Source organism: Urtica dioica, chromosome 5 (assembly GCF_054948205.1).
Source record: "Urtica dioica subsp. dioica isolate 48M chromosome 5, U.dioica_male_clone48M_v1_H2, whole genome shotgun sequence".
In the NCBI taxonomy this organism is placed as follows: Eukaryota; Viridiplantae; Streptophyta; class Magnoliopsida; order Rosales; family Urticaceae; genus Urtica; species Urtica dioica.
Window position 1 is genome coordinate 35,395,972 of NC_142760.1, and position 24,457 is coordinate 35,420,428.

At 41.3% G+C, this 24,457-nt stretch overlaps 1 long non-coding RNA gene across 1 annotated transcript; it reads right to left on the bottom strand.

Moving 5' to 3' along the window:
* Positions 1-1,356: 1,356 nt before the first annotated feature.
* Positions 1,357-2,580, bottom strand: LOC149398112 (uncharacterized). Its single transcript, XR_016296924.1, has 2 exons — positions 2,218-2,580; positions 1,357-1,848 (listed from the first exon to the last, which is right to left on the bottom strand). It is a non-coding gene; the product is annotated as an uncharacterized LOC149398112 (long non-coding RNA).
* Positions 2,581-24,457: the final 21,877 nt, after the last annotated feature.

The window sequence follows — 24,457 nt, forward strand, 5'->3', positions numbered from 1 at the left end:
CTGCTTAATTCGGGTTTAATCCCGATCTTAACATATATTCTTTTCTCTTATTAATTCGTGACTTATAAGATCTCGGGATGTGACTCCCAGAGATCCTATCATTATATCCTCGTTTTTTAATACGAGTCTTAATCACAGTCTCTCATAACCCAGTTCACTAGGACTGGATCTCTTGGGGGAAGCTAACTAAACACATAACAAAGGCTCGGGTTCCTAGTTACCTCTAGCCATTTTTGTTAGCCGGACTAATTCCGTTTCCCAATTCGTTAGTGGCTTAAAGCCTTTAATCTTGATAGTGACTTATCTTTTGGTTTATCTTACTCTTGCTTACTAAAAAGCATATAGAAAATGCACACATAATATATGTATATATATATATATATATATATATATATATATATATATATATATATATAATATTTCTTGATATTGTAGGTGCCTATAATCCACTTATCCGGATATGATTCTTTCGAATCCTGAAAACTCCTCTTCCAGAAAAGGGTTCTTCTTAACTTCACGTATAACCCAGTTCACGTGAGCTCCTTCCTGCTTGCTGCTGATCCTTATAGCAATTTGGACTTATCTATGGAAGAGAAAGATCGAACATCGAGCATACTCAGTATTTTGTCCACCGATATACTAACGTACATACTTCTACTGGAAAGAAAGCTCATAAGGAACGTATTCAAACGTCCTCATAGTCACGCTACTCAGAGCGTCTAAAAAAACGAGCATCAGAGAATACATGACAGCACAGAGATACAGAAAAGAATCGATGCCTAAAAAAATAAGGCCTTGACGTGCTTTAACTTAACAAACGTCCCATACTACTCGACCACCTATTCTTTTGACTGGGCAAGACCCACTGCTTAGAATAGGTTCCCGAATGTCGAAATTAAACGAAAAGAAGGTATAAAGAAACTCTTACTAACAATCTATAGCATACATAAGTTATACGAAGATAACTCAAAACAACATTTCTCAAATGTATTTTAGAAATTATTTTTGACTTGTCTCTTTTTATTGACAAGTTATAAACATTTGAGAACGTAAATAAATACGTAAAACCTTTTCTCATTTAAAATAAACCAAGTCGTTTATTTTGAATGTCTAACCATATTATGAATAATTTTGGATTCGATTTAAAAACATTTACGAAATAATCGAACCCTCGGTTCGTAGTCGAATCTTTCTTTTATTTCTATTTCCGTGCGTAAATAAAACATTTCTCGTTGATATTCGTTTTCCAAATTAAACGAGTCGAGCTCATAGTCGAACTCAGTTTTGAAACGTAAATTAAATGACGACACTAAATAATTTGATTGAATCATCAACGAGTTGAACACTAATAACATATTTCTCAAATCGAAAACAATTTAAAAATTAAACTACTTAACCACTTATTAACTCAACTCGGAAATTAAAAGACTTGGCTATTAACAATATAATAGTACTTATAATTCCCAATAAATCAAATGACTAACAAAATTAATTAACGGCTCGCACCTAGCTCGAGTCGAGACTCGGGAAATTTCTCGACTCGCTAACTTCTAACGGACTCTATTCGGTCCTCACAACATCCCTCGAGGGCTGCTCGCGTCGCTGCCCCTTACATATCAAACGCTCAACCGTGTCGTGCCGTTAACTCTAGCGTTCAGCCCGTCTGGTCACCCCCGAGTCGTTGTCGCTCGCGCAGCACCTCCGCCAATCTTCGGACAGCCTCCTCGCCGTCCCGAGCCGCTGGCCCACGCCCTGTTCAGCCCACCTAACCAAACCGAGACTCTCGACAACACACTCGCAACCAACAAGACTTAACAACCAATTACAAATCTGAACAATAACATCAAGCTGAACAATTACAGATTCTCGGTTTAGTATTCACGGCCAAAACTCAACTTTCATCAGTATCTCAGATTCAATAAACAAAATCATATTCAGCCAGCACCAAAAATCACACGGCCAAAGCACACTTTCAGAAACAATCCATCAAACAATTTCATAATCACATCACAAAATCAAACTCAACACACGGCCAGCACCAAGAACAAACCAAAACCTCACATATCATCATCGAAACCAAATAATATCCTTCAATCCACTACTCAGCTAGCAAAAATCGGGCATAGAACGAGAGATTCAACTGATTTCCACAAAAGCCCCAAATTCAAGTTCCAAACCCTAGAATCAAATCTCAAAATCGGGGAAGAAACATCTCACCTTGTTTCTGGAGGAATTGAACCCTCCGGCGTCCTCTCTAGCTCGCGGCGGCTCAACCTTCACGGCGGTCGCGCGCGCGGCGAGGCTCGGTGGTCGGCTGGATGGCGCGCGACGGAGCTCGGGACTCGGGTTGGTGCTGGTGGCCGAGCTCTTCCTCCGCGAGCTCACTCCCCCACTCTCTTTCTCTCTCTCTCGGCTTCTCTCTCCCCCTCCATCTCTCTTTCTCTCTCTCGGCCGCTCTCTCTTCTTCCTTCTCCTTTTCTTTTCTCTTTTCTCTTTCTCCTTCTTTCGGTCCTTCTTTCTTCCTTCTCTCTTTTTTTTTTTTCTTTTTTTTCTTCCCGTTTCTCTCTTTCTCTCGGCAAGTGATAAGCGTCACTTTAAAAAAAATATCCCCTTTTCTTTGATTGATGACGTGGCAAGGCAATCCTTATCCTATTTATTACAATCCAACATCTTCTCCTTGTTTTCTTTCAAATGGGTCCCTTAAAAATTGTTACAACTACGTCCTTTCATATAATTATTTAATTAAATCCATAACCGAGCGGATTATAATTATATAATTCGAACCGAGAATTTTCTTGTTCGTTCTCGATTAATTAAAATATATTTAAGATTTCTCGGAAATAATTCTCGTTCTTGAGAATTTATTTCTTAAATTAATTTCCGGAATATCTCCTCGGAATTAATTTATTAATCGAGATAAACTCGATAATTCTTTTATTTATTCCGAGATTTATCATAACCTTAACATATTTTAAATTAATTCGATAAATCCATTGAATTATAATTCACTCGAGAATTTAGTTGCAACAACGGACACTCGTTATTTATTTCCAAATCTCCCAAATTCGAGTAACGCAGAAACTTATCCTTACAGAGTTTATGGCGGAGATGAAACGGTTCCATGAAAAACAAGAGGCATCAATGACAGCAACAACAACAACTATGGTGGATATGATAGAGGAGTTGCGTGCGATGAGGGATAAGCGCGTGGATGACCTAGTCACCTCTTTGTGCAAAACCAAAGAGCAAAACTGGAGGGGGTCGACGGAACCAGGCTGGACGACAAACTTTCATAGCCGATGCCAAAAGACATGGCTCTCCAGGTCGGGGGTCTGATCCGCACAGAGGTGGACGGCAAGCATATGGTGAACCTAGAGCGCGAGCTAACGAACGACTTCAGCGACGACCATATATCCCGATGCTTCGAACGGGATTCCACAGGCCTCGTAAAACGTTTCCTTGTTGGCCAAGAGAGACTGTTGAACCTGATGGCTGAGATTCTCCCAAAGATGAAAGCAACATAGGGTTTAATACTTGCACCACAGGTCCAGGCGGTCAGATTTGAGATCTACACAAAGAAGGAGGAACGCGAGCCTGTGATTGTTGGCCAGAAGCTCGATATCCAACCGAGAAAAGCCGACTCTCCCACGAAATCAGTTTGGGAAGTCGAGGCTCGACCACTCTCGTCTCCAACACCTTCCAAAGGTGTTCATTCGACGCGGCGGAAAGATAAAAGGGTCGACATTAAGTTAAAGAAAATCAAGATGAGACAAAAGAAGAAGACTAAGAAAAAGAGAAAGAAAGAGGCGGTGGAGTCAAAGAGAGCGCCATGGCTCGAATGGATGGCCGCAAAACGAGCAAGGTTGGGCACGGATACTTGGGCAATTGTCAAGAGAAATGATGGAGGAAAAAGAGGAAGAATAAGACCAAGGCGACGTTCAGAAGTTGAGCTTGAGGACAAACTCAAAGAAGATGAGGGGAGTAATGATACATATCCAGTATCTATCATTATTTATTAAGGAATTTAGGGGTTTTTAATTACGAAATTAGTGTTTTATATTGTGCAATTAGGTTTATAAATTCTTCCTATTTACTATTTCGAATTTAGATTAATTAATTAGGGTTTACTTATGTATGAGTTATGATTTTGGGCTCGGCCCATTAGGTTGTAAACCTAGGTCTATTTAAGAGACCCTAAATTAATGAAAAAGGCAGCCAATAATCAATCACCAAAAGTTTAGTCTCTCAAAGAGGGGAGACTAAGCTCGGTGAAAGATTGGCAAAACTTCCATTTCGAGATTGAATCCCGAGCCGTATAAGAATGAGACTCACGATTGGAAGACAATGAATCTTGATGCACTACTACAAATCTTGGCTTGGACGACACCAAAAAACTGTCGTCCAAGCCTTGGACGATGATTTTTTATGTCGTTCAAGCTTAGGCGACACTTTTTGTAACTGTCGTCCAAGATATTTGGACGACAGTTTATAGCTGACGTCCAAGCAGTGTAAAAATGTTGAGAAAATGGCATATAATGCTCCAAGTTCTTTTGAAATGGGCTTTTATACCAACTCATGCCCCAAATATTTATAAGTTTTGTTGGTAACAATCTTTGTTACTCTCAAAATTTTAATAATTTCGACTAACATATCTAATTATTAATTTTTTTAATTAAGCGTAGTTAATGTTTAGTTACTGTTAGTAACTATCAATGTTACTGCGAATTTTGGGGCATAAATTGGAAATAAACTCAAACAGGGACATAAAAGCCTATAACTGCAAGTTTTGGGGCAATCCAGTTCAAAGCCCAAAAATGTTCTCTCGCCACGGCAGAAATACAACACGGCACAACGGGAATGGTTTGGACGACATTTAAATGACTGTCGTGCAAGTTTATGTTTTTTTTTAAATAATATAAAAACATGCCAACGCTAAATAAAATAATTGACATTTTTTATAATATAAACATTACTTTACACTTACTAATAATCATTATTCGAATGCTAATTAAAAATAATTTAACGGCTACATGGAAATAAGAGGCAATATACATGAAAGAAAAAGATAATATACATGAAAAAAAAAAGGTTCAATTTCGTTTTAGATTATAGCTTCACACTTAGGTCGGAGTAGTCTTCCAAACAAACAAAAAATTACAGTCAATATACATAGGAAAAAAAGAAGTTCAATGCTAAAAGCACTTGCCTGCAAAGCAAGACTGGTTACTTAAGAGTGTTTCTGGAAAATAAATTTCAAGAGCACGTACAAATATATAAATACAAGAAGAAATAACATGATAAGCTTGCCTTACCCTGATATCATACGAGAGAATTCATACCCAACATCATGACCGACCTGAGAAAATAAACATTAGTAATGAAACCACAAAAACCTTACCTTACCCTTCCGAGATGTCATCTTGTTATCAGAACCTGCGAACTAATAATATAGCCAGAAAAATTAGATAAAAAATCAGGCGAACCATTCAACAAGAAAGCCTTCAAATCAACAAGGGACAATAGAGGTCCGGAATTGGGCCAAATACACGCACACACAATACATACAATCAACAGATACTTACACACAATTAACACTAATATCTATACACACACATGGCAGAGGAGAAATTACCTTAATCCTAGTCGAGAGCGGATCATTGATGTGGTTCGGTTTGACTTGTTCATTGAAGTTGCATCACAAGCATTTCAGCATCCACAAATCACAATTGGCAGAAAACAGCCCTCTACGAAGCCGCTGAATCGAACATGTCCCGCTGTTTAGGTTCTCGGAACATTATTAATTGTAATAGAATAGAGCAATATTTAATCAACATACCGTTTGTTCCAGCGAATCTACGCATTAGAAGCCTTTAGTCTTCTATCGCAAAGCCACAAAATAAAACAAACAAAAAAATAGGAAAAACTAGATCTATCTAAAGACTCCACTCACCCCTGAAAACCCTCCTAAAAATGGACACGAATAGATCAATAAAATGACACAACAAACAAAGATAAAAAAAATTCCTAACCTTGAGATGAACTGGTGAGGTCGACCGTGAAGAGCAAAAAATTATCCACTGAATCAACTGTTGGAATATTAGAGAGAGAAAGTGGAAAATATTGAGTATTTATTGTCTAATAAGTTGCTGACTTTAGGCAAAGGTTTGAGTGGGTTCCACTCAACGGAATTTGATAATTCTTTCGTATTATTCTTCCTTGCGGAATGGGGTATAATATCGATTATAATTTTGCCAAAATCGGAGCTAGTATGAATGAGAAATTGATGCTCAAAGTATGCTCAAAGAACACATTGGTTATGTGTAATTGAAGTGGAACTCAAGAGTCCTACATATTGGTTGGGAATGAGTGTTGTGGTAGTGTTTATATATTCCCCTCTTTATTTAGTGGTCATCTAAGTGCAAGAGAGGAGAGTGTGTGTGGGTTATCGCTTAACCCCTCACGCGCGCGCACACACACGCGCGCAGCCGAGCCGAGCCGGGCCGGGCCGGGCCCGGGTTTCGGGAATGTCTCGGTCTCGGGCTGAAAGTTTCACTTCATAAAATTGATGAATTCCACAAATAACTTGAGTAGTTAGTATGAGAATTATTTTATAACCGCGTGAATGCGGTTTGGCTGAGCATTCACTTTGACGTTTTGATTCAATAACCGTTTAGGGTTTACTCGTGGAAGGAGGTTTAATATTTTTTTTTTCCGTGTGTTGATTTTACCAACAATTTTATTATAACTTGGTTTGTTTTCTTCGTAGTAATGGAAAACAACAACAACAACATTGTGAACGAAGTGGATGCGTCGGGGAATCCGATCATCCCGTTGCCTTCCAACATTGAGGTATTGACGACCAACGCCATGAACCCGAACATCGTGGTGCAACACCAAAATTCGGCGGAGGCTTCGGCCGGGAACGGACCCACGGGTCTTGCTCAATCGATGGCGGCTATGGCCGTGAACGGACCCGCGGATCATGTTCAAAATACGGGCGCGGTCTGAGGGCCTCCCGTGATGATGCCGGCCGAGAAGCCGGGGAAGTTCGATGGCTTGAACTTCAAAATATGGCAACAAAAAATGCTCTTTTATTTGACCACCATTGGCCTTGTACGGTTTTTGACCGATGATCCTCCGATTCTCCAAGAGGACGAGACCGATCCGAAAGTGAGAATGACGTTTCTCGCTTGGAAGGATTCCGACTATTTGTGTCGGAATTATGTGATTAATTGTCTAACGGACTCCCTATACAACGTGTATAGTTCCAAGACGTCTTCTAAAGAGCTTTGGGAATCACTTGATCGGAAATACAAAACCGAGGACGCGGGCTCAAAAAAATACATCGTGGGCCGCTTCCTTGATTTTAAAATGGTGGAAAATAAGACGGTCGTGAGTCAAGTGCAAGAGTTACAACTAATCTTTCACGAGATTCAAGCCGAGGGAATGACCATAAGCGAGTCTTTCCAAGTTGCCTCCGTCATCGAGAAGCTACCGTCGGGTTGGAAGGACTTCAAGAACTATCTTAAGCATAAGCAAAAAGAGATGATCAGTCTTGAAGATTTGGTGGTTCACCTTCGCATAGAGGAAGACAATCGCGGCTCTGATAAGAGGTTCAAAACCACGTCTGAGAGAGCCAACATCATCGAGCATGGTGAAGGCTCGAGAGGCAAGAAGCCCGCCAACAAGCTTGGGGCTAAAGGGGTTGCTTTCAAGAAGAAGAACCAACAAAAGTTTTTTGGAAAGTGCTTCAAATGCGACAAAGAAGGTCACCGTGCGGCGGATTGCCGAAAGCCGCAAAAGAAGAAGAAGAGTGAGGCCAATGCCGTCGAGACCGAGGGAGATGACCAATTTCTCGTCGCCGTGGTCTCCGAAGTAAACTTGGTAGACTCAAACTCCAAGGAGTGGTGGCTAGACACTGGTGCTACTCGCCATGTTTGCTCCGACACGAACGCGTTTTGCTCGCTCGGCATGCGCCCGACTGGGGAGAAGCTGTTCATGGGAAACTTGGCCACCTCCGACGTCATGGGGACTGGCCACGTCATCCTCAAAATGACCTCGGGGAAAGAAATGAAGCTCACCAACGTTCTCTACATGCCTGACATTAGGAAGAATCTTATTTCTGGAACTCTTCTTTGTAACCATGAGTTTAAGATGGTTTTTGAGTCTCAAAGGATTGTTCTTAGTAAAAAATGGGATGTATGTGGGTAAGGCTATATCAAAGATAATATGTGGAAGATGAATGTAATCGCCATTACTGGCAAGAATAATAATGAGAATGCTTCCTCTTCTGCTTATATGCTTGAGTAATCTAATTTGTAGCATGGTAGACTTGGTCATGTGAATTATGATACTTTGCGCAAATTAATTAATTTGGATTGTATACCAAAATTTAATATTGATTCTAAACACAAATGTGAGATATGTGTTGAAGCCAAATTAACGAGAACATCATTTCATAGTGTTGAAAGGAAAAGTGAGTCACTTGAATTAATCCATACCGATCTATGCGATTTGAAATTCATGCCTACGATAGGTGGTAACAAATACTTTGTGACTTTTATTGACGATAGTACGAAGTATTGTTATGTGTATTTGCTTAAGAGCAAAGATGAGGCAATTGAGAAATTTACCATGTATAAATTGGAAGTTGAGAATCAACTTGGTAAAAAGATTAAAATGGTGCGTAGTGATCGTGGAGGTGAATATATGGAACCTTTTGGTACGTTTTGTGCTCAACATGAAATTATTCATGAAGTCACTCCACCATATTCTCCTCAATCGAATGGCGTTGCCGAACGAAAGAACCGTACTCTCAAAGAGATGATGAATGTTGCTAAGCTCGGGGTTACCACAAGAAATGTGGGGGGAAGCCATCTTGGTTGCGAACTATCTTTTGAATAAGATACCTCGAAAGAAAGAGGATAAATCCCCGTCTGAATTATTTAGAGGAACGAAGCCTTCCTATAAAATACTTGCGAATGTGGGGGTACTTAGCCAAGGTTTTGGCTCCCGCACCTAAAAGAATGAAGATTGGTCCGAAGACCGTTGATTGTGTATTCATTGGCTATGCACATCATAGCAATGCTTATCGCTTTATTGTGCACGAATCTAAGAATCCTGATATACACAAAGGTTCTATCATTGAGTCTAAAAATGCATCGTTCTTTGAACATGTATTTCCGTATAAGACTAAGGAAGATGAACCGAGTTCGTCAAATAAAAAATTTGAGAATATAGAAGAAATATCTCAAGATCTTGATGAGGAATCCGAGGATGAGATAGAATCTGAACAACCTCGAAGAAGTAAACGAGCTAGGGTGGAGAAGTCATTTGGATATGATTTTCTTACCTATATGTTAGAGGCCGAACCTCTAAGTTATAAAGATGCTGTAAATTCAGTCGAGGGTCACTTATGGAAGGATTTCATAAGAAGTGAAATTGACTCGATAATGCATAATCACAGTTGGGAACTAGTTGACCTTCCTCCTGGAAGTAAAACTCTTGGCTCTAAGTGGATCTTCACTAGGAAGATGAAGGTGGATGGCTCAATCGATAAATACAAGGCGAGACTTGTTATGAAGGGTTATAGACAAAAAGAAGGTCTTGACTATTTTGATACTTATTCTCCCTTGAGTAGAATAACATCTATAAGATTGATTATAGCCATTGCCACTTTGCGCAACATTGAAATCCATCAAATGGATGTGAAAACCGCTTTCCTAAATGGTGATCTCGGGGAAGAGATCTACATGGACCAACCCCAGGGTTGTGTTGTACATGGGCAAGAGAGGAAAGTATGTAAACTGATTAAGTCATTATATGGTCTCAAACAAGGCCCAAAACAATGGCATGAAAAATTTGACAATGTCATGATGTCAAATGGCTTCAAGATCAATGAGTGTGACAAGTGTGTCTACATTAAAACAACCAAACACGGTTATGTGATTTTGTGTCTATACGTAGATGATATGCTTATTGTTGGAAGCAATGAAAGCATGATTAAATCCACAAAAGATATATTAAATTCGAGGTTTGATATGAAAGATTTAGGATTAGCCGATGTTATTTTGGGGATCAAGATTAAAAGAACATCTAATGGACTTGTTTTGAGTCAATCACACTATGTTGATAAAATTCTAGACAAATTTGCAAAGAATGATAGTGGAGTCTCTAGAACTCCAATCGACACTAGTCACCATTTGTCTAAGAATAAAGGAGATAGCGAGTCTCAAAACGAGTATGCTAGAATAATAGGAAGTCTAATGTACTTGATGAATTGTACTAGACCTGACTTAGCTTACTCTGTAAGTAGACTTGCGAGATACACGAGTAATCCAAGTTCTGAACACTGGAAAGCAATCGTGAAAGTATTGAGGTATTTACGATTTACTCGTGATTATGGTCTACACAATACTAGACTTCCCGAAGTCATTGAAGGTTTTACTGACGCGAGTTGGATCTCTGATATACAAGACTCTAAAGCCACAAGTGGGTATGTATTCACTTTAGGTGGTGCGGCTGTGTCTTGGAAATCCTCAAAACAAACTGTGATAACTAGATCCACGATGGAATCTGAGTTTGTTGCTTTGGATAAGTGTGGTGAAGAGACTGAGTGGCTAAGAAACTTCGTAGAGGATATTCCAAGTTGGACAACACATGTGCCTGCAATATGTATATATTGTGATAACCAATCTGCGATTGGTAGAGCACAAAGTGTTATATATAATGGTAAGTCTAGACATATTCGTCGACGACATAATACCATTAGACAACTTCTCTCGTCTGGAGTCATAAGTGTTGACTATGTAAGGTCCAAAGACAATATTGCGGATCCGCTAACCAAGGGGTTAAATAGGGACCAAGTAGAGAAGATGTCAATAGGAATGAGACTAAAGCCCATGATATAAAAGTTTTAGCAAAGGAAACCCAACCATGATGACTGGAGATCACAAAAACTTGGTTCAAATGGACAACCTAACTGCTAGGACGAAGAGAGGTGACTGTGGGGGAAAACCCCGGTCCTATTCCTATAATAAAACGGTGACACCCGTACGAGGCTAAGCATTGTGCTTTTAATGATTCTTTGAAATCGGATCTTTGAGATTCCGAACGAGTAACGCGGGATTACTCTTTGGCGTAAGAATCACCTATGTGAGAGAGAAGTGAGGCCGGTTCGAAAGAGAATTAAAAGGGCTTAATTCTTTAGAAACTCTTACAGAACCCAGCGCATGTTTAGGGCCGAAATGTACATAACCATGAGAACTAAAACCTGTGGCAGGAAGATATATATCAGCGAGATATATGTTCATCGTTTATACATAAACGACTAACAGTTCAAGGACATCGTGTCTACTGAGTAGTCCGTAAACATGACATACTTCAACGAGGAAAGGTTCAAAGACTTTGTCTACCTGTCCTATACTGGTATTGACCGTAGAACTGATCACCATATTGAGTCGTGTCAAGTCTTTTTGTCGTCGTCATGCAATTTCATTCATGTGGGGGATTGTTGGAATATTAGAGAGAAAAAGTGGACAATATTGAGTATTTATTGTCTAATAAGCTACTGACTTTAGGCAAAAGTTTGAGTGGGTTCCACTCAACGGAATTTGATAATTCTTTCGTATTATTCTTCCTTGCGGAATGTGGTATAATATCGATTATAATTTTGCCAAAATCGGAGCTAGAATGAATGAGAAATTGATGCTCAAAGTATGCTCAAAGAACACATTAGTTATGTGTAATTGAAGTGGAACTCAAGAGTCCACATTGGTGCAATGATGACCTTCCCGTTTGGTTCCACTTTATGAAATGTCACTGAATTTCAGGATATTGAAACATATCTTTGTCATTACTCTATTATCATTGGAGACAATTATCACAAATAATATCAACCAAGAAGTAACAAGCAGTAATAAAGTTTTCACCAATTCTGACTGCATTAAATCCAATCGAGTTGGATCGATGACCTTCGAGCAAATCGAGTTAAAGAATACACATATCTTTGATATTGCGAACCTCACATCTTTTGGCACAATTCCTCGCAAAGCAAGAGGCAACATTTGTTGTAGCAGCAAATGACAGTCGTGCGTCTTCATTCCAATAAGTCTCAAATCTTTCAAAGACACGAACCTCTTATAGTTTGACGAATGACCTTCGGGGACTTTAATAGAAGCAAACCAGTTACACAATTTGTTTTTGTCCTTTCGATCTAGAGTGTACTTTGCCGGTGGTAATTTTGTTTTTTTCCCACCCCCCTCCTCGGGATGCAAAATGCTTCTTATATTCATCTCTTTGAGATCCAATCGAGATTTTATTCTGTCTTTCGATTTATTTGGATCATCAAGAAGTGTACCAATAAGCGATTCGCAAACATTTTTCTCGATGTGCATAACATCCAGACAATGCCGGTCGTAGTGTGTCTTCCAATAAGGAAGGTCGTAGAAAATCGATTCCTTCTTCCAAGGATTCTCTTTGAACGATTCTTTAGTACTAGTACTCCGCTTTCTTTTCCCAAGCACTTCATTGACGTTTTTAACCATCTCATAGACATCTTCACCAGACAAAATTCTAGGAGGGGGTCGTTCTTCTGAATTTCCATCAAATGCTTGTTTCAATCTTCTATACGAGTGATCTCTTGGTAAGAATCTTCTATGACGCAGAAAAACAGTTTTCTTACCATGCTTCAAACGGATGGAAGATGTATCTTTCATGCAAATCGGACAACCAATCGAGCATTTCACAGAGTATCCTGACAAGTTTCCATAGGCCGAAAAATCGTTAATAGTCCACATTAACATTGCCATTAAGTTGAACGAATCTCCACGGTAAGCGTCTTTAACTTCCATCCCTTTCTCCCATAACATCTTCAAATCATCGACCAACGGTGCCAAATAGACATCAATATCATTTCCTGGTTGATTCGGTCCTGAAATCAAAAGCGTTAACATCAAGAACTTTCTCTTCATACATAGCTTTGGAGGGAGATTGTAGTTCACAAGTATAACCGGCCAAACACTGTATTTACTGCTCATCATGCTGAACGGGTTCATTCCATCAGAAGCTAGACCAAGGCGCAAATTTCAAGTATCAACACTGAAATCCTTATACTCTAAATCGAATGATTTCCACTGTGCAGCATCAGCAGGATGTCTCAACATACCATCATCGATACGCTTTTCGGAGTGCCAAACCATGTTCTTCGCGTGTTTGACACTATTAAACATTCGACGAAAGCGCGGCATTGGAGGAATGTACCATAATGACTGAAATATATTTAACGAAAATCAATAATAAATAATGAATATGAGCTACATGTATTTCCTAATCAAGTGATGAAAATGTACGTACCTTAACTGGAACTCCTTTAACCCCGTTACATGGAATTTTACCCTTCTTCCACCGTGACTCTTTGCACGTCGGACATTCATCTAGATCTTCATACTCGTGTCTATATAAAACACAATCATTTGGGCATGCATGGAATTTCTCGTACTTCATGCCTAATGTACCCAAAATCTTCTTTGCTTCATGCATACTTAAAGGTACTTTATTGTCTTTCGGAAATGCTTCTTTCAGTGTTTCCAACAATAGAGTAAAACTAGGGTTTGTCCAACCCCCCGACGCCTTCAAATGAAATAATGTAACTAAAAATGACAACTTCGAATAGCTTGTACACCCTTCATATAATGGTGTCTCTGCATCATTCATCATGGACTCAAACAATTCCGGTCGCTCAACAAAATCGTCCTCCAAATCATTCATCATTCCGCACATATCATCAATATCATCTTCAACATCATCCTCATTTGCCGTAGAACGAAAAACTCACCATGGTAGAACCATCTTTGATACGAGGTCATTATTCCATATGCAAACAAATGGGTCCGAACGACATCAATCGAAAAATGTCTATGATTTCCACATTTAATACAAGGACAACGAATAGATTTCACATCTACCATGTTCTCTCTAGCAAAATCACAAAACTCATCTACACATTTTCGATATATCTCATTCAATCTATTCTCTCACATCCACTTTCTCATCTTCATAGAAAAACCCTAATTATACAAAAAATTGCCCATTCTAATTAGTAAACTATCAAGAGAACAATTAGAACAAGTTAAAGAAGAACTTACAAGATTTGAATGTGTAGATGAGACTAGTAAACGAGGACGCTCTTTAATGAGTCTAAAAGGTACTGGAAATCTTTTTTCGAGTGAGGTTATGAGAGAGTTCAAAGTGAAAAAGACGATAAATGAGAATTTATATCACTAGTCTTGTGTCACTCGCCGCGGCGACATTTATACTTCGCCGCGGCGAGAACATTCTACAACGCTTCCATAAGAGTTGTAGAATATATTCGCCGCGGCAAAAATATGCGTTCTCCGCGGCGACATAATCACGCCGCGGCGAGGTACAATTTCACCGCGACGAGAATCTTACCGAGAGTATCATGTTTCAGACACATAGTCTCGCCGCGGCAACATACATTGTATGCCGCGGCGAAACTATTCCTCTCCGCAGCGACAATTCTCTTTCGCCGTGGCGAGGATTCTACAACGCTTGTTTAAGCGTTGTAGAAAGGTTGTCGCCGCGGCAGGATTTGTATACTGCCGCGGCGAGATTTTTCTGCCGCGGTGAGGTACAAATCTCGCCGCGGCAGGAGTCATGCGCCGCGGCGAAAATCTTACCGAGAGCACCATGTTTCAGACATATAGTCTCGCCGCGGCATCATACATTTTACGCCGCGACGAATGTATTCCTCGCCGCGGCGACAATTCTCTTTCGCCGCGGCGAGGATTCTACAATGCTTGTTTCAGCGTTGTAGAAAGGTGTCGCCGCGGCGAAAATTGTATACTGCCGCGGCGAGGTCATCTAGGGTTATCCTCGCCGCGGCGATGGCATATTTTCGCCGCGGCAAGAATTTTCTGGGTAATTCTCGCTGTAGTGGTGTCGCCGCGGCGATGGCATATTTTCGCCGCGGCAAGAATTTTCTGGGTAATTCTCGTTGTAGAAGCATCTCGCCGCGACGAGAAACATACATCGCCGCGGCGAGCTCCTACAATGCTTAGAATAAGCGTTGTATGAGCATTTTAAAATCTGAAAATTTCAATTTTTTTTAACTACCCGTCCATTTCATATTCTATACTTAGCGTTTTTTTTTCAATTTCCCTCATTTCTCATTCATATTCTACTTCATTCTTCTCATCTCTCTCTCCACTACTCATCTCTCTCGTCCCTCTCTCTCTCTCCGCCACTCTCTTGCCGCCCCACCCCTCTCTCGCCACCACTCTCTCTCTTCGTCCCTCACCTCGCTGAGCCCCCGCGCCCCCGCCCCCGCCCCGCGCGCTCTCTCCCTCTCTCCGACCCTCACCTCACTCATCTAACTCGGCGCCCCCGCCTCCTCCCTCACCTCGCCGCGCGCCCACGCCGCCCTCCGGCCCTCACATTGCCGCGCGCCCACCTTTGCACCCTCCGGTCTCACCTCGCCGCGACCCACCCTCGCCGCGCGCCCACTCTTGCGCCCTCCGGCCTCACCTCGCCGCCTTCGGCCATTACCTCTCCGGCCCTCATCTCACCACCTTCTCTTCGCCGCCCTTGTGCTCGTCCAACTCCGGGTAATGTTTTTGAACATTTTTACATGGACTTATTTAGTGTGAATTCGATATTGATTTGAAATTAGGAAGATATTGTATGGGATTTGAGTTTATTGAATTTAAGTTTGATATTGATTTGATTTGAGAAATATATTTGATATTATATTGAATTGAGATTGAAATTGTGTTTTTGTTTAGAATCGGATTGGATTTGAGTTTATATTGTGATTGGAGTTGAGTTTATATTGGATTTTTATTACATTTGAGTTGAAATTTTGATTACATTTGAGTTGAAAATTGAAATTATGTTTTGAATTTTGTTTATTAGATTCAATGTCGTCCACTACTACTACTTCTAGCGATAGTGGTAAAAGAAAAATGAGAAGACAACTAGCACTAAATTCCGATGAAAAAGGAAAAAGAAGAAACACTCTTATGAGTCCGGTACAATTTGATGATAAGGGACAACCAATTGGTAAGGAGGGTGATGAGTTGTCGAGTTACTTTGGCATGCTAGCTAGAGAATACGTTCCACTTTCGATGCGCGATGGGAGATCTAAGGAGAATAATAAAATTAAAGAACGGATTTGGAACGAAATGTTAGAATGATTTATGATTCCTATTGAACAAAAGCATGATTGCCTTATGAGAGTCGGAGAAGCGGCAAGGTTATTTCGTCATGAGCTATACAACGATCTACTCAAAGATATCATCAACGATCCAATCGCCTTAAAGAGACCGGCTTGTGTTTTGAACTTCTACACAAGTGTCACCGAAGAAGATTGGATAGCATTTGTTGAGTATAGACGAACCGAAGTGTTCAAACAAACATCGGAACATGGGAAAACAAATACCTTAAAAAGTGTGTACAAATCTCGAACGGGCCGAAATGGATATCGAAAGCTTGATCAAGAAAAGGTTAGGTTCATTTATTTTTTTTTAGTTATTCCAAATTTGCCATTGTTTTTTAATTATTGTATAATTACTTCTTACTAGCACGAAGAAACGGGGGAATGGCCTACGAAAGAGGAACTTTGGATTGACTCGCGAATGAAAGACGTAGATAACTACAAGGATGAGAAAGACAAACTAATGGCAGAAAAAATCGTAAGTACTTTACATTTGTTATAACAATTAATCTTGTAATTTTATTTGAAAATAATTTTGTGTAGAAAACGTTATCACAACAAGCAACGCAAGGGACATGGGTGCCGGAATCGGGAAAGAGAATTTTGCAAGAAGCTTTGGGAACGTCGTGAGTTTGCGGTCAATCCAAACACACTTCGCGTTTCAAGTACTTTGTTCCTTCAACGCCGAACGAAGAATTAATTAGGATGCGTCGGGAGATGAGCGAGTTGAAATCTTTGGTGATGAAAGCCTTCGGTAGAAATGGTAGCATTAATGTTGGAGATGCTAATATCGAGTCGCCTAGTGTCGAGCGTGTGGAAGAGAATCTCAAGGACAAGGTTGTTGATGATGAAGAGATGGCAAACGTTGAAGAACACGTTAATGACGCGGTCTCTTTAGGTATGTTCATTATTTTTTTTTATCTATAAAGCTAAATATTTTGGTATTAAGATATTGATATATATATTCGTGATTTGCTTAGAACACGACGATGTTGGCAATCGTCCGAAGATCGATCCTAACATCGTTGATGATCGTCCGAAGATCGATCATGTCGTTGTAGAAAAACCCAATAGTGTTCGTGCTAGTTGCTCATTGAATCCAACCACGCCGGTGACACCGAGTTCGGATGAAAGCGTCAAGTGTCTTCTTTTCATTGATGATGTTGTGAAAGGAGGCACAATTCATGTTGCAAATGGGCGAGCGTACATGAATGGAGGCGTAGTTCACTTCTCACGTTTGGAGGAAGAAAATTTACGCGTGGCCGTTTTGGGGGGTTTTGATTAAAAAAGCAAAATTGCCAATTCCCACCGAAGAAGCTCAAACCATTGAAGATGCTATAGGCGGGTTTGTCTCGTGGCCGAAGAGACTCATAGAAATGGACACGGGAATAGAGAGTCGCGGTCCGGTTGTCAAACAACTCTCAAAGCTCGGTTTTGAGAGTGAAGCTAGCATCGATGATGCTAAGAAGATTTCGTACAAGGTGATTAATCCTAAGTATCGATTGCTCGCTCAACATGCCAACAAAGTAATGTTACCGGAAGGGGATGTGATTATGGTCAATGTTAGTCCAAGTCTCGCGGCTATCCCGATTCCGGTATCATTTGAAGACGTTTCCGATTTTTTGCAATACTTGGAAATTGGCGCGGGGAGCATAACGGTTTATATGGAGTAAGAGTTTTCTTTATATGCGTTTTTTAATATCAATATTCAATATTTAGTGTTTTGATCAACTAAATATTTGTTTGTCATAGCTATCTACGCTCGAGGCTAGAAAAGGCGAAGAAGACTCGAAACTATTGTTTTATAAATCCGAGCTTAAGTTCGTACATCGAAAATGACGACGAGGAGGCTTATTTGTCAAAACGAGTCAAGGACGTTGGAAACGTGTTACGGCATTGCAAATTTGGTGAACTAGTTTTGATGCCGTATAACAAAGGTAGTCATTGGATGCTCGTTGTCCTCGACCTTTGGAGAGATAGAGCTATGTTCTTTGACCCGTTGAGAAATAAAATCCCAATCGATTTAACTCGATTGATAAAAAGGTAATATTTTGATTTCTTAAATAATTTTTATTATAAATCGTTCTAGTGGTTTTTTCTCTTATAATCTCCGTGTTATATAGAGTTCTTGTTTATTTCAAGCTCGAGCATCAAAACGCCCATAGTAACGGGCAATCAACGTACATCAAGGCTTGGGACGCTCTGAGACAAACTGGAAACACGGAATGCGGGTATTTTGTGATTTCTTATATGCGTGATATAGTCGTAGGAGGTGTAGGAAAATTAGAAAATAAGAAATCCTATACAAAGGAGGATTTAGAGAGAGTTAGGGAAGAATGGGTAAGTTATGTACAAACATTTATTAACTGTGATGATTAGCTAGTTTTTTTTATTGAATTATGGATTGGTTGTAGATGTACATATTAGATGTTGAAGATGAAGATATTATTTTTTGGATTGAAGATTATTTTCAGGTGCCAGTTTTTTACAACGGGTTTCAGTACCGTGTAAAAACAGATTTTGGATTGAAAAAAGAATGATTCTCGCCGCGGCGAGAAATATTATTCACCGCGGCGAGAAAAGATACCGAGAGCAGGCAAATTAGAAATCTTAGTCTCGCCGCGGCGAGTTTTTTTTAAAAAAATTCATTGCCTTTCTACAACGCATAATTATCCGTTGTAGAATCATGTCGCCGCGGCTAAGATATGACGTCGCCGCGGAGAAATGTACGCCGCGGCGACGTATAATATTCGCCGCGGCGAGTTGATTCTACAACGGATATAATATCCGTTGTATAATAATCTCGCCGCGGCGAATATTATACGTCCCCGCGGCGGGGATTTTTTAATTATTTAAAAATTTCACAATGGATGTATACCGTTGTAGGAGGTTCCACAACGCTTAGATATCCGTTGTAGAAAGTTGGATTCTACAACGGATATTTAAGCATTGTAGAAACCTCTTGGATTCTACAACGGATGTTTAAGCGTTGTAGAAACCTCTTGGATTCTACAACGGATATTTAAGCGTTGTAGAAGCTTCTACAACGCAGGATTCTACAACGCTTGACAAGCGTTGTAGAATCATTCCACAACTGTTTTTAAGCGTTGTAGAATCCTTGTTTTGTAGTAGTGAGTATTTTGTTTTATCTCTTTTTGAGATATCTTTCTTGATCGGCATTGGCTTAGGGAAATCCTCTTTATCCTGTGTAAGACTAAATATCTCCTCTATCGGGGTATTGAGTTTATGATACTTATCAAACTTACTGGAAAAAGGCTTCAGGGGCCCTGCTCCAGACCGGCTTTTCTTGGGTGGGCGGTTATCCTCAGACTGCCGCTCCCTGTGCTCTTCTCGGTAACTCTTTGGTGGCTTTCCTTTTCTTTCCGCCAACCTTGCTTCCTCCGCGTTGATATATTTCTGAGCTCTCTTCAGGAAATCGTTATAGTCTTTTGGACTAGTCTTCTGAAGTGACCACCAGAACTCTGATTCAGTTCGGACGCCGGAGGAGATCCCGAAGAGCTTAAAATCTTCATTCATATCGTCAACCTGAAGAGCTTGCTCCGAGTAGCGATTAATAAAATCCTTCAATGACTCATCATGGGCTTGTCTCACCGCTAACGACCTTTCCTTGGGAGTTTTCCCCGAGCTGGAACCGACAAACTGTTCCATGAATTTTCTGGATAACTGCTTCCAAGATCCTATAGAGTTTGGCTTAAGTTTTCTATACCACCTTTTGGCTGAGCCTGTAAGAGTGATAGAGAACGCCCTGCACATAACTTCTGGTCCTGCTCCTTGCAACAACATCCAAGAAGAGAAAGTGTCTAGATGGTCTCCCGGGTCGGTCTTTCCATCGTACACTGGGATGCTTGGCATCTTGAAGCGATCGGGCAACGGGTGTTCTAACACCCGTGCCGTGAAAGGAGAGACAGCCTCTCCGACTTTTGGGATAGACTCCTTCTGACCAAGAGCCACTTCTTCAATTCGACGCTCCAATCTTTTGAAATTTGTTTTGTTGGTGCTCGCACTGTCTTCAGTTTCCGAGCTTCCTATGCTATTTCTGAAAGTGTTTGAACGACTTTTATCCATAGAGGGCTGGTACCGATCAGGAATATTTTCCTGACTAGACTGCTCCTTCTCAGAATCAGAGTCGTCTTCCATCCTCTCATACCGATCCTTAGCATGTTTTCGAGGTTTCTTAACCTGCGGATCCTGCCCAACGGGTTCTTTCCCTGATCGGTGTGAGGGTTCTTCATCTGGGATCACCACTGCACTTCGTAGTGTGACTTTCCTTGCCTGCAACCTTCTCTTCAACTCTTTGTTACTCGCCTCTAGGACTGAAAGACGCTCTTGCATCTGCCTGAACTGTTCTTCGAGGCTAGGTTCCGGAAGAAGTTCAGCTATTTCTTCCAAGGTGAGAGGCAAGGTGCGATTATGGTGCTCTATCTCCGTTTCCTGGTTGGAGACAGCGTTCATGGGTGTGGACGAACTAGCCATATTCTTCAGCGTAGTTTCCCCTCCTTTCTAGCGCCAACTGTTGACCTGTAAAACTAGTACAACAATATCTTACGAAAATACACAGACTCCGAGTACGAGGACTCCGAGTACGAGGACTCCGAGTACTGATATAATTTAGGCAAGACTTTCTCTTTATATCGACGAATCTAATACCAGAGAGCGGTGTTTACAAGAGGTTCTAAATAGGAGAAAACAAGAAAAACATCAAAAAGTATCTGTCCCTTGAGGATCTTTGTAAGTTCCTATTTATACTCGTCTGGTGTTGTTTCCTTTATCACGTGGTCGTGGGCTCTGACGGTTATTCTAGTGAACGTGGGGTGATCAATCCCACGTTCTAGACGGTTTTTGGGTAACTGCCGCTTTCCTCTCGCAGAGGTGGACGATTATTACTCTTTGTTTGATTTTGGAACTGTTGAGGTGTGCGTTTTAGGAATTTGAAACATGTTTTCTTTTGGTTTGACTAGTCTTTGACCTACGGTCTTCTCTTCTCTCCGAAGTTCTGATCGGTAGGTTTCGTTCTTATCTTATGAACGGATCGTTCCTTTTCAATGGTTAACTCTTAGGTCTATTTTACCTGAGTTCGGTGCTGGATTTTACATGCTGCTCGGGATACCGACTACTCTACTCAGTGTTTGGCCAAATTATCTAGTAACACTTTGGGAGAGGATTCTTCGGGCCGAGGATCCGAACGGCTTCGTTTATCCCAGCGGTATAAAGATCATCGCGCATGTTGCGATAATCCTCGGAAGCTTTGTACTCTTCCACCGCCGCCAAGCAAGCAGCCTCAAGATCTGCTTGGAATTTCTCCGCGAGCTCTGACCGAACCTTCGCCACCTCGTCCCTACCCGCGTTCCTCTCCTTAAGAAAGCGATCGTTCCGTTGCCTCAGAGATGTGAGCTCGGAACCTAGCAATCCGACGAGGCCGACCACACCGACAAAGCTCTGTGATGATCAAAAATAGTCAGCTCCGAACACAATAAAAAGAAAGAAAAGAGATACCGACTAGATAAATAAGAACGCACCGAAACCACAGAGTCGGTAACTTGGTTAAGCCTCTCTAAAGGCTCAGACTCCAGGATCGCCTGGACCTTCTCGGCAGGGAGATGCTCGTGAAGGAAATTTACGATCGGAGTCAAGTGGTCAGAAGCAGAAGAAGGCCCAATCAGGTTTTTTCCCGGAGAAGAGCTCGGATGTTCCGAGACCTTCGAAGAAGACGGAGTCACCCGCTTACTCGCAGCGGAGGCCTTGGAAGCCTTAGCACGTTTCGGGTTAGGAGGGACTTGGTCTGGAGCAGCTCTTTTCTTCGCCATCTGTGCGATCTCTGTTAAGAAAACAAGAAGTAAGAACAAGAAAAGACTAGATCGTATATGACTTGATGAGAAATAAATAAAGTGCGCACTCGAGTATGGATAATAATAGTATTGATCGAGTAAGTCTGGGTCCGACAACACAAACGTCGACCGATCAGCCTCCGAAATGTCAAAGATCTCGGAGTGGAGTGGCCGCTCGTCCTCGGGATATTGTGGAAGGGAACCTGGAATCAAACATAGAACATATACGGAAACCAGAATAAAAAATCTGATCCTACTTATCAAGCAAGAATTTTGAACCAGAGTCACACCCAGTTCCGAGAACGAAGCTTTTATGGGGCATCTCTCGTAGAAAGCGTTCCCCTCAATCCAAAAGAAATAATCCTTCCAATTTTTCTGGCTGGAAGGAAGACGAGTAACAACTCTAGACTGATCGTCATGGGCCCGAGCATAATAATAACGGTACCGTGTTGCCCCGGAGCCGACTTAAGCGAATAATATTGCGAAAAATCCTCTAAAGTGACGGGGCGATTATAAACTTTCGCCTATAGCACGTCTATCCCAACAAAAATTTTATACACATTGGGGACAAGCTGAGTAGGAGAACATCCCAGGTCGGAGACAAACTGAGATATGAGCGGATGCATCGGCAATCCTCCGATCACATTCAAGATAGCCTTATTGAACGCTATCTTCCCGGCAGGGGGCTGATCAGCCCTCTCATCTTCTAAAGGGGTCGAGATGATGATCCCCTCCGCGATCTCAAATTCCTCACTCAGGTCTTGTATATATTTCTCGGTAACCAGAGAAGTCCAAATTTTGGCCGAAAACTGGCCTTCTTTCCGTTCAAAAACCAAGGCATCATCTTCCTCCTCCGGAAGATCTACCAAAAAGTCCCCCCGCTCGGACCTGGAGCACCTTGAGAATACCCCTCTTCAATTGTCTTGCGAAAGAGGAGGGCTCATCGTGTCACGGGACTCCGACTCGCTTCCCCTCGAAGAAGCAGACGATGACGACACCTCCAAGACCATGGTCTCCCTACACGACAGGGAAGACGAGTCAAAAACCCTTTCGTCGTTATCAACCTCCTCGGACTCGAGAATGGGATACACGCATGATTAAGGGTAAGCAATTACGGGACGGTCCCATCCGATCTATGGGACATGATACCAAACGCGACTCCTGAGGAAGGGAAATTTGGTCCCATCCAACCAATAAGATAACATTATCAGGGTCAGGCTCCGATCGCCGAACAACACGGGGGTCGTAACTCAGGTCAGGACGTGCAAGTCCTCCCATGTCCCTAAGGAAGTTGAGAAACTATGATCCTCAAAGTCCGAAGGGTCCGAATACGAGAAATAATATGAAGAAAAAGGCAGATCGCAGAGTAACAACCATAGACATGGAAAAATATCAGATTAATAGCGAAGAAATCTTACCCGAAAGGTTGAAGGTCGGGAGGTCCGGATAACAGACGAAGGAGCTGGGAGCACAGTCCGAATAGGCAGATCAAGCCGAGAGTAAAATTTAGAAGAAAATGTGGAATGAATCCAAAAACTCGGAAAAAGCCTTATATAAAGACCGCATGAACGGCTCAGATTAAGCGTGTCCAAGAAGCCACTCGAATCTGGCCGTCAAAGCGAAGCAACGCAACGATTCAAAATGACCAATCCAAACGACGTCGTACGACGCCTCGAGCAAAAAGAAGAACGTAGGGTTTGTACTCAGAACACACAAAGACAAGCAAAGATGAACACGGCCTCTTAGTTCGCCGAAATAGTTCCTTACCATTTTTTGCTTAAAATACTAAGTAACTGGAGGGCTGCTGTTACTGGATAATTTGACCAAACATCGAGTAGAGTAGTCGGTATCCCGAGCAGCATGTAAAATCCAGCACCGAACTCAGGTAAAATAGATCTAAGAGTTAACCATTGAAAAGGAATGATCCGTTCATAAGATAAGAACGAAACCTACCGATCAGAACTTCGGAGAGAAGAGAAGACCGTAGGTCAAAGACTAGTCAAACCAAAAGAAAACATGTTTCAAATTCCTAAAACGCACACCTCAACAGTTCCAAAATCAAACAAAGAGTAATAATCGTCCACCTCTGCGAGAGGAAAGCGGCAGTTACCCAAAAACCGTCTAGAACGTGGGATTGATCACCCCACGTTCACTAGAATAACCGTCAGAGCCCACGACCACGTGATAAAGGAAACAACACCAGACGAGTATAAATAGGAACTTACAAAGATCCTCAAGGGACAGATACTTTTTGATGTTTTTCTTGTTTTCTCCTATTTAGAACCTCTTGTAAACACCGCTCTCTTGTATTAGATTCGTCGATATAAAGAGAAAGTCTTGTCTAAATTACATCAGTACTAGGAGTCCTCGTACTCGG